The following is a 12,142-nucleotide window of genomic DNA, read 5'->3' as shown; positions in this document are numbered from 1 at the left end:
CTGATAAACTGTACAGAATATATTTATCTATCATGTAATCTTTAAAATATGACTGTGTATCTGAGTTTACTATCTGAAGGTACTGCTAGTATAATAATATAAATTGCTGCTGTGTGATATATCTGTACATAGGAAATTCTGCTATACCTTGAGATCTGTATATCATGATATATCCCCTCATGATAGGGTTGTGCGGTCCGTAGTCTGGACTTACTTTGGTCGGCCCTCCAGGTAAGTTAATCTCTATCATCCGCTAATCTGTAATGATCTATGTAGATCTTGGCCCACTGCAATCACTCCGGACTATCTCAAACCTCTGTCATCATCTAACCGGCTACCTCAACCTAGCATGTTGGGGAGACTGCAAATCTCTCCTAGCACGGTTAGACAAAATCCACATGCTATCTGAGTCATGTGGTTGCACGTGTTTGAAACTAGCAACGGTATCGTGCTCTACTGTAATTATATCTATCTGTAATTTCCAGAGGGATATGATATCGTGTAATACTGTATACATATATATAAATATATACTCATCTTGCTGCTTTTAACATGATTTCAAAAACAACCATAACACTATATTTCTAAGCTATATTATCTGAGATATCTAACTAAAATATATATATATTTTATATCTGTATCATTTGTGTTTTCAGTCTGAACTATCTGTAATATCTATATAAAATATCTTTATGCTTTGCATATAATATCAGTATGCTCTATATATAATATTTGTGTGCTCTGTATATAATATTTGTATATTCTGTATATCTGCTGTAGCATTTTGATGCTATCACTGTATCATCTGTCTGAGTGTTATGGTCTAGAAATCATGTTTTTATCTGAAAATACTGTAAGTCTCATTCATTTCTAATATTTTGAAATATCTAAATATCTGTATATCTGTAACACTATAAAATCTATATATATATATATATATATATATATATATATATATGGTACTGTAATAAACTCATGCCACACATTTGAATAAACATAGTTTCATGCCCAATTTCTATAATTTTGTTATAAAAATAGTATTCAAATTCTCTAGAAAATAACCTAATATACATGCTCATAAATACACTCTTATAATCTTTTGTATACATATTAAAAATTGCTAGCATACCATATTTCTCTTATTTTAACTCTGAAAAGCCCTTATTAAATTTTGGCCCTATACCCGCAGGGTTCCTAACTCAATATCCTGAAAACAATATCGCCTAGAACAAAATATCAGTATTTCCTTACCTACAACATTTCTCATAACTACAAGGAAGACATAATCTGAATAAAATACCTTACCCTGGATTTGGGAAGAATTTCAAATCAACTCTCCCCACGATCTGCTCCGGCAGACTTGCAGAGAACTTCGCCGGGAGCGTCGTGGTGGCTTGGGATCTTCAATCTGGCGAGAAATGGGGCTAGGATCGATGAGAGAAGGGGAGGGAGTCGTAGGAGAGAGAGAGAAAAGGGTTTCTGCGCTGAAATTTGATTAAAAATCCGAGTTTCAACTATTTATAGGGTTGGATTCGTCGAAGAGACACGTCACCTCATTGACGAGCTTGCACCCTCGTCGATGAGTTTCAGTATGCTTTAAACCCTCTCTCGGTATCTTCTCATCGACGAGGTGTAGCTTCGTCGATGAAGTCCCCTTATGCGCTCGTCGACGAATTCCCTATGTTCGTCGACGAGGCCCTATGTAAGAATCCCAGGTTATTCCATCCAAAGTGCAATGTTGTCGACGAAGCCTACTACCCCCTTCTATTCTTGTTTCCATTTCCCCTCCCTCTTTATTATTTAAATACCAATATTTTTTAGGTCGTTACACACTGGCAGTACTGCGAACGACCTATTTGCCGAAAAGCTCCCTGTCACCGTCTTAATGAGGCACGCCATCGCCAAACCTGCGTTTTCGGCATCCCAGAGAAAATGGAATTCTTGTCGATGGTGGTGCCACCGCCTAATGGAATTCTTGTATCTGCCTATGCAGGATTATCCGCTTGCAATGGCTTCTCCTTGTCGAGTCTACAAAAAGTCTGATGGCTTATCCCCTTCAAACCAAATTCAGACAATAGGAAGACCATCATTCCCTTCTAAATTTTATTTTGGATAATCACTGGAGCTACGAGGGAAAAAATGAATACTATAAAATTACTCGCCGAATGGTTTGCAAAGGGACAAATTTTCTTTGAAAATAAAGGATGGAAATATGAGAATAATATTAGGGAAAATAGCACAAAGAAATTGCAAAAATCTAAGCTTTCAAAGTGAGAATTGGAAAATAAAAACCAAAACAAAACCAAAAATAGAAGGATGGAGATGCAAGGAAACTTGGGTAACTTTTGTTTGCTAGGAACAAGAAGAGGAGCTACTGTGATGTGTTCATCTGCTGCAAGCAATCTATGAACAACAAAAAGACGAGAGGTACTATTCCGGGCGAGAGGTTTTGCGAACAGCAAGGGTGTCGAGCGCTGGAAGGAATATGCAAAAGAGCTTTGTTGCTGCTATTCCTGAAATCCAAATTCAAATTGTACCCAAGAGAGAGAAAACAGAGAGTAAAGAGAGACAGAAGAAACCAGAGAGTGAATTGGAGAAAGAGAAGAACATGTATGCATGCAAATCTCACTGGATGGTCCAGCGTGATTTGGCTATCACGCGTTAGAACACGAATTCCCCGTCGTTTAAATCTCGCTGGACCAAGCAGAGAGATTACATAAGCGTCATTCTGGGAATAAATTTCTCGAATAGAGTATTATTTAATATATTATTATAAATTAATAATAAATTGAAAAAAAAACTCCACTAAGTGGGGTCGGTTATATGAATCCATTTATGTAAATTTATGCGATCATGAACCATTTCTTTTGACAAATTCAAGGATATTAAATCCTTACTCACTATCTCACCCTAATTTATTTTAGGTCTACCCCTACTCCTTCTACTGTCCTCCCACAGTAATTAACTCACTCTTCCTCACTAACGCACTATGTGACTTATATTGCAAGTGCCAAAACTATCTGAGTCGTCCCTCCCTTATCTTATCTTATATAAGAATTACAACTAACTTACCATGAGTATATTCATTCCTTAATTTTTCTTTTAGTATTATATCACTTATCCATCTAAACATTTTCATTTCAACAACTTTTACTTTTTGGATATTCTGTTTCTTCGTCGTTAAACATTATGATCCATATAACATAACTAGTCTTATAGTTGTCCTATAAAACTTTTTTTTTAAAAAATAAAATTTTAAGGGTATTCTATAATCACAAAACACACTTGAATCACTTATCCATTTTACCCAACCTGCTTTAACTCTATTGCATAATCTTCAATTTCTCCTTCAGTTTGTATAATAGATCCAAGGTATCAAAATCTATAAGTGTTATTTATTTATTCATCATCAAGTTTAACTTTGTCTCTAATATTCCTCATATCATTGCTAAAATTACATTTCATATATTCATTCTTATTTCTACTTATTCTAAAGCCTATAAATTCCAAAACTTTTCTCCATAATTCTAGCTTAACATTTACTCCATCATTAGTTTCATCAATCAATACAATATCATCTGCAAACAAGACACACCATGGAACCTCATTTTGAATGTTCTAGTCAATTGGTTCATCACTAAAGCAAAAAGGTAAGGACTCAAAGCAAATTCGTGATGTACACTTATGGTGATTGGAAATTCTCTAATTTCTCCATCTATAGTCTCACTTGTTATTACTCCATCATACATATCCATAACGATATCAATATACCTACTACATACACCATTTTTTTTTTTTCTAAAATCCACCATAAAACTTCTCTAGGTACCTGATCATATGTTTTCTCAAAGTCAATAAATATTGTATACAAGTTCCTCTTCTTTTTCCTAAACTTTTCCATTACTTTTCGTAAAAGATATATAATTTTTGTGGTAAATCTTCTAGGAATAAAACTAAATTGATTTTTTGAGACATTCGTTTTCTAATTTTAATCTTTATTCCAATACCTTTTCCAACAATTTTATCGTATAACTTATAAGTTTAATTCCACGATAGCTATTACAATTTTGAATATCTCCTTTATTTTTATATATAGATATTAAAGTAATTTTCCTTCATTTATTTGACATTTTTGTTAGTTTTTATAATTATATTAAATAAATTAGTTAATCATATAATTTCGTTATCACCTACGTATTTCTAAACTTCAATTGAGATGTTATCCGTATCTATAACTTTTCCATTTTTCTTCTTTTTTAATTAATGCAAACTTAACTTCGTTAACTCTACCTGTAATGTACTTAATGTCCTCATTTTTTCATATATTGTTGGCTTCAAGTTTGGGTAAAGGAGCAGGGTTGCGTTAGATAGTTGGCAACTAACCTAAAATTTATCAGATTACTTTGATATGAATCCTTAAAGTCATAAATTCTTATTTTTCATCTAAAAGCCTAAAATTTGAATTATAAATTTAAATTTATGTAAATTTAAATGAAACATAATATGTATTCTATTAAATTTTTTTCAAATCTATTTTTTTTGACAAAATTGAAAATCTTTATTGATATGCCTTCACTTTTGGTAGAGGAATATCGTGGTTACAAGACAAACAATTGGGAGATTACAGATAATGAAATTAAAAACCTCCTAAAAACAACACCAACAACCAACCAACCAAAAACAACAAATCCAAACAATGCTAACTAAGAAATGAGTCTAAACAGGCCTAGATAAAATCAAAAAAACTTTAAATAAATCTAAATCCACCAAACAGAACTTGAGAGTTCAATTAACGACGAAAGGAAGTGAGACCCAACGTATCCATCCAAAGTATACCTTTCAAAGAACGTGGTAAAAGATGTTATTCTTCGTAGTTGACATTGTTTCCCATTTCTCATTCTTTAGCGAGAAAATCAACCACACTATTAACTTCCCTATATTGATGGATTACCATGAAGTTCACTCCTTCTAGTTCTGCCACGTGCTCCTCCCAAAAATCCCAAAGATACCACAAGGTACATCTACCTTACCGAAGCCAATCAACAACAATTCGCAAGCCACTTTTTTATAATCATATTAAAATAAGGAAATCATTTGCACAAACAAATTCCTTCCATTTTTTATTTTAATTCCGCACTATTGTTCATACCATTGCCAAAATAACTTGAAAAAGCCGCTTTCACCGTGCCATGACAGTCCCGAATAATTCTTCCACCTCATGAAGTACTCGGATTGCCCTTACAGCTCCCAGCACAATTAAGTTTTATCCACTCTGCTAGAGGTTTAACCCACGAAATAATTTTTCCAGGCCTGGCACAAACTCTCCAATGCTTAATTTGAAACTCTTTCAAAATCTTAATGTCCGACATCTTCAATTTTCGAAAAGAATTAGTGCTCTCAGCTATAGAACTAACCCAGTATCGAACACTTCTCCACATCTGATCCGAACTTTGATATAATCCTTCCATTCTCGCTTTACATCTTTGATTCCAGAGGCACCAGCCAATCAAACACGGAACTAGTTTGTAATTTTGTTTTTCTAGGGAAGGAACCGCTGGAAAGGAATCCTCAACACCACACTAGCCTGACGCCAAACCTCTGAAACCACCTCACCTAAAGAAAGAATATGATTAATGTTTTCCTGACTTTTCTGCACACAACAATCACATGCCGAAGCCATCGATATTTCTTTGGCCTGAGTTCTATCATCTACTACCAAGCATCTGAACTAAGCTTTCCATAAACACATTGAGATTCTTCTGGGCAATAAAGAATGTCAAAACCAATCATTCCACACAAAATCATCACTTCTACTCCTCATTGCCTCCCATGCCATTTTTGTAGAGAAATTACCGTTAGGGGCAAGCTTCTAGACGAATATATCCTGCCCACCTTTATTTGCCGGCACATGATGCAAATTTTCCATTGTTCTATCAACACCAACATTCGAGTAATAAATCAAAGTTCCAATTGTTATTTAACCAACAATCCTTAATGCACAGCTTCTTGTTCGAAATATCCTTAGTGCTCATAGATAATGGGCCTGATGACAGCCACCTATCGAACCAAAAACAAGAGTTCCCACCTCTCACCAAAATTTTAACATTATCCATAACTTTCGAAATGGTGGCCATCATTGATCTCCAAAACCGAGAGTCATTTGGTCTCCCCTTTCTTATTAATAAATGATTATTTCTATAATATTTAGCCATGAAAAAACTTGCCCATAGATTATTAGAAGTGAGCAATCTGAAGGCAAATTTCATGAGAAGAGATTTTTGAACTTTTTAAAAATCTTTCAAGCCCATACCCCCTTCCTAGGTAGGTTTATAAATTTTCCCCCAAAAGCGCCAATGAATCTTCATTTTACCTTTCACCTCTTCCTATAAAAAAATAGCAAGAAGATAGTTGATGTGAGAATATGTGACCTTCGAAACATTAATAATAGATATCAAATGTATAGGCATGCTAGACAATACATGTCTTAATAAAATCAATCTTCCACCTTGCGAGAGCAACTTAGATTTCTACCCTACAATTTTCTTTCTAATCTTCTCCACAAGAGGCTTCAAGGTCCTGGAATACAATTTTCCATAAACCAAAGGCACACCCAAATACGTAACTAGAAATTTACCTTCCATGAAACCCGTGATTCTTAATAAACTATGTTTCCAAGCAGGAGTGATGTATTTCATAAGGAATAACGCTGACTTTGTCTTACTAATTTTTTTACCCGACCACTTCTCATACATATCCAGAGCGTAAACCAAAATTCTAATAGACCTCTTCCCACCATTTGCAAAAATAAGAATATTATTCGCATATAGCAAATGCGAAACCAAAAGGGCCCCAATCAGATGATTAATGTAAAGACCTAGAAATTTAAAAGGATTAAAATAATTCAGAAAAAAAATAATAAATAAAATAATAGATAAATAAATAAAAGGAATGACGTGGGAAAAAGGAAAAAAAATTTAATTAAGAAAAAAATTAAATTAAATTAAGATAAATTAAATAATTAGTAATTAAATTAAACATTTTTACATTGGATTTAAAAAAAATTTAATTGAAATAATATATATATATATATATATATATATATATATATATAAGTAAACCTCCTGAAGATTATCCTTCAGGAGGTTTCGTCTAGAGCCCCCCTCCCCTGAAACTTTCCTACGTCCCTCACTCTCTCTCTCTCTCTCTCTCTCTCTCTCTCTCTCTCAATTTCTCGGCGAATTTGCAGCGAATTGGGAAATGGAAGGTGCTGTTGGATTCCTGGTTTCGCTGCCGACATTTCTATTGGAGCAGATTTGTCGTGGGAAAGACTTAGGCACTGCTCCTGGGGAAAGGTAATTTTTCCTCATTTTCTCAATTTTGCCTTAAATCTGCTGTTAAATCGACGATCGGATACCACCACGTGGTCCTAGTTGCAATTACCATCATTTCGACGTGGATTAATTTTCAATTGGGGTTTTCTAGGCCCCACTTCAAAGCGAGAGTGGAATTTGAGAAATTTGGTAATTTGACTATATTTAAGGGTATATTTATTTGTTTAGAATTTATGGATTTAAGAAATATTAAAATAATATTTTATTCAAGATTAATCACATGGAACTAGAATTTTTGATTTAGGGTCCAGGTGAGCGCCGCAGGTATTTTTTTTGGAGTCTCTATCGGCGTAGTTCAAAAAATCAGGTAAGAGGAAATTATATATTAAATCATATTTTATAAAATTAAAGGTAATAATTTATGTTATATTATATGTATGTTTTGGTGTGAATTATTAAAATGTCAACCATGTAAAACTATGATTTCTGAGCTTAAGATCACTTATTTAGTTATGTATTTGTGGAAATAAACTAAACAAAGTGGAAGGAATTTTTTAGATAATTATGTAAGAAATGAAAATTATATTTTCAGTAATTAAATGCTAAATGTGCGTTTACCTATTTTACAGGAATATGTATGAATTTTACTGTTAAATTGTGTGACATGAGATTCTGTGCAAATATATGTTCAATGTATGAGATGCAAGTTAAGTAAGTAAGACATTATGAATAAAATATGATATGGACAATGTTACCCGTGTATGTTAAATGCAACCATGTAAAGGTAGGACAGCTGAAAGCCGGGTTAGCAGATTCTAGTGCATTTCTATGTGGACTAACCGATGACGGCTAAAGAGCAGCTGTAGTACAAATGAATGAAATGAAAATGTTATAAAATGAAATGACAAGGAATGGCAATGCAATGAAATGAAATGTGAAATGTGAATGATACAAATGAGAAAGAGTCACTTAAAGTGAAACACAAGAAAATGTTAAGTTATGAACATGAAAGAATGTGAATGATTGAATAACGATGGAAAGAATGATGTATTATGATATTAGAAATATGTATGTACGTAGAACATGTTACGATTGGATGAGACATACTCTTCGCCTGAGGGCTTGCTGAGTAAGGCGAGTGCACTAGTTGCTTCAGATGTGGCAGTAGCTACATAACGCACTAGGGCAAAGGGAATCTACTTGTATGGGCGGGTAGAATTCCCTATCCTTAGGGCCTTTGCTGGTAAACTGTTGTTGAATGCGTGAGTACGAGATCAAGTTAACACTTGAGGGCTTACTGAGTAAGGTGAGTGCTCTAGTATGCTTCAGTAGTGACCTTCGGGTTACCTAAGTATTAGAGCAGAGGGGTGCTACTTGTATGGGCGGGTAATCACCCCTATCCTTGGGTAATCTCGTGGGTAAACGTTTGCATGTGATTGTTAGGTTCAGAAAATGACTTTCAGTATTATGTTAATGATTTGCAAATATTATAAAATGATATGTATAATCTCATGATGGCCACACGTTGAGTTTAATATATTGTTTCTTCCCTTACTGAAATGTGTTTCACTCGAATATAAATGTATTTCTTTTTTAGGACATCCTCAAGGTTGAGCTATGAGAGCTCGAGGTTTTTATAACATTATTGGGAAATAGAAAAAGAAAAGGGTATATTCCTATGTTAATTTTGGGGAATGTAAATATTTATGTTTTAAGTCTGTTGAGAATGGAATGGTTGTGAACATACTGAAATGTTTTGGAGATTTGTGTATTTATGGAAATGCAAGTGATGGATGATTTATTATAGATTATAGTTAGAATTAGTAAACTCTGGTATTATGTTATATGGAGATTATGTTTATATTTTCCGCTGCATATATATATTGGTTTATGGATTATCAGGGATATGATCAGGTATAACGCATCGAACCTGGGTTTAAGGGTTCGGGGCGTTATAGATGGTATCAGAACAATGTCTAGCCGGAAGTGTGATTAATTTTACATCGCCTAGATATGGAAATGTTAGAGTATTAGGTTAGAGATGATTTATACCAAAGTATAGGAAACAGTTAAGATAAGGATGCATATGGATAGGTCAGGTTAGGTGTAGGGAAGTATAGGATTTTGTCTTATAACTTAGAGGCAGAAATCCCTTGGCGAACTTCTGTGATTTTCTGATTCAGTCGACGATCTCAAAAAACCACGGCAAATCCATCGATGGTGATGTTTCTTAGCCGTGCGACTAGTCCTTATATGGATAGCTTGAATGTGTATTGGATTTAAAGTATATAATTATGGTTGGGATTATGATGTGGGATATGGTAAATCATAGAATTATGGGAATGAAAGACATTCGGGTAACAAATTTCGAGGACGAAATTTCTTAAGGAGGGGAGAATGTAAAGACCCAGAAATTTAAAAGGATTAAAATAATTTGAAAAAAAAAATAATAAATAAAATAACAGATAATTAAATAAAAGGAATGGCGTGGGAAAAATAAAAAAATTAATTAAGAAAAAAATTAAATTAAATTAAGATAAATTAAATAATTAAATAATTAGTAAGTAAATTAAACATTTTTACATTGGATTTAAAAAAAATTAATTGAAACAAGATATAAATATATTTTACATTGGATTTAAAAAAAAATTAATTGAAATAAGATATAAATATATATATATATATAATATGTAATAGTTAAAGTTTATGGAAATGCAGGTGATGGATGATTTATTATAGATTATAGTTAGAATTAGTAAACTCTGGTATTATGTTATATGGAGATTATGTTTATGTTTTCCGCTGTGTATATATATTGATTTATGGATTATCAGGAATTTTATCAGGTATAACGCACCAAACCCGGGTTTAAGGGTTCGGGGCATTACAATTAAATTGTCCAACACGACATTTCTCATAGTTTTTTCTAAGCAGTCTTGTCAAAACCTCCTCCATTATGATAAATAAATAAGGACAAAAATAGATCCCCTTCTCACAAGCCTCTAGTAGATTGAAAGAACCCTTTAAAGGTTTCATTCATCATAACGGAAAACCACAAGAACTCCACACAATTTTTTAAGAGCTCGCAAAACCTCTCAGAGAAACCAAAAGCCTTAAAAACCTCTAGAAGAAAATTCCAGTTCATTCTATCATAAGCCTTAGCCATATCAAGTTTTACCATCACATTGTCACTAGCCATTTTTTTGTGCAAAGAATGAACCATTTCTTGTGCAATCATAATATTCTCAAAAATACTACACCCAAGAATAAAAGCACCTTTGTAGTGACCCAGAGAAATTATAGTACTTAAATAATAATAAAGAGAGAGGAAAATAGAAATAGTAAAAGAGGCGGCAGCGGACTTCGTCGACGACGTGGCACTTTGGGCTTGTCGACGAGGTTGTGCTTGGTTAACGAGAAGATACCGAGAGGATATTTGGGCAATTCTGAATTTCATCGACAAGGGGGAGAGTTCATCGACGAGTTGCCTTCTAGACCTCGTCGACGAGGTCACGTGACTAGTCGACGAAGGCCATAGTATAAGTAGCCCTAAACTCGATTTTCCAGCCATTTTTGGCCGCAGGATTTCTCTCTCTCTCTCTCTCTCTCTCTCTCTCTCTCTCTCTCTCTCTCTTTTCAGTTTTCCTTCCTTCTCTCTAGGATTTTGGGCCGATCTTTTGTTGGTTCGATGACCCGATACCATCACGACGCTCCTGGGGAGGTTCTCTGCATATCTGCCAGAGTGGATTGTTGGTGGGGCTAGTTCGGAGTACATCCTAGATCTAGGGTAAGACTTTCTACTCAATATTTGACTTCTTGACAGTTGTAGGAAGTGTAGTACGCGTAGAAATACTGGAGTTTAGTTCTGAGGAATGTCATTTTCAAGGTGTTGAATGGGGAACCCTGTGGGTGCGCGACTATTTTTCTTAGTGGTTTTTCAGGAATCAGGTAAGGGGATAAACTAAACTAGAAGTTTATGAAAATATAAGTATAATTTTATAGCATTTGATTTCAGAAAAATGTATGTATATAATTACGTATAATGTTGGAAAATACTGCTGAAACTGATGGGATATTCTGATTATTTGTAAAACCTATTCTGTGTGGCATGAGTAGAATTTATGATAAATTACTGTTTTCTGGGAACATGATAATGTTATGAATATGATTTGCCGACGTACGGGCTAATGATTTTCATGATATATAAATATACAAAATGATGCGATGATATTGATTTGACAGTTAATAATATGAAATATCCATGTATCATAGTTTGATTATATGTTATATGTTATCATAACTTGGTTGGTTTGGTTTAGGCTAGCACTTGCACGGTACCACTGTTTATGTTCATGATTATCATGATATTGTGTTAACGCTGCTGTACGGAGTAGCGTGAGGACGGATAGTCGATGTGGTTTTAAGAAGTGTGGACGCCCTTGGTGTACGGATCAGGTCTGGCAGACCCATCGGACTTACAGACTGTACTTTTGACTTGGCAGTGGTCGACCAACCATTGTCAGGTCCCACCTTCTGGCCACACAACCCAGTCATGTGGGGGTAATACATGACAACAACCAGCTAACCTACTAGGGTTGTTTTCTTATTATTATTATTGTATGAGATGGATTATGCTTAAAGAAATCCTGTATGATCTGCTATGCTATGATTATACATGTTTTTCCCAAAAATGATACATACAGTTTTACTAGTTATGTTTATGTATATGATTATATGTATATCACAGAAAAGCTCATGTTGCCACACACTAGTATTAGTTTATTTCCCTTACTGAGAGGTGTCTCACCCCT

The sequence above is a fragment of the Malania oleifera genome, chromosome 7, assembly GCF_029873635.1.
Source record: "Malania oleifera isolate guangnan ecotype guangnan chromosome 7, ASM2987363v1, whole genome shotgun sequence".
Classification (NCBI taxonomy): Eukaryota; Viridiplantae; Streptophyta; class Magnoliopsida; order Santalales; family Ximeniaceae; genus Malania; species Malania oleifera.
This window is presented reverse-complemented; position numbering follows the sequence as displayed.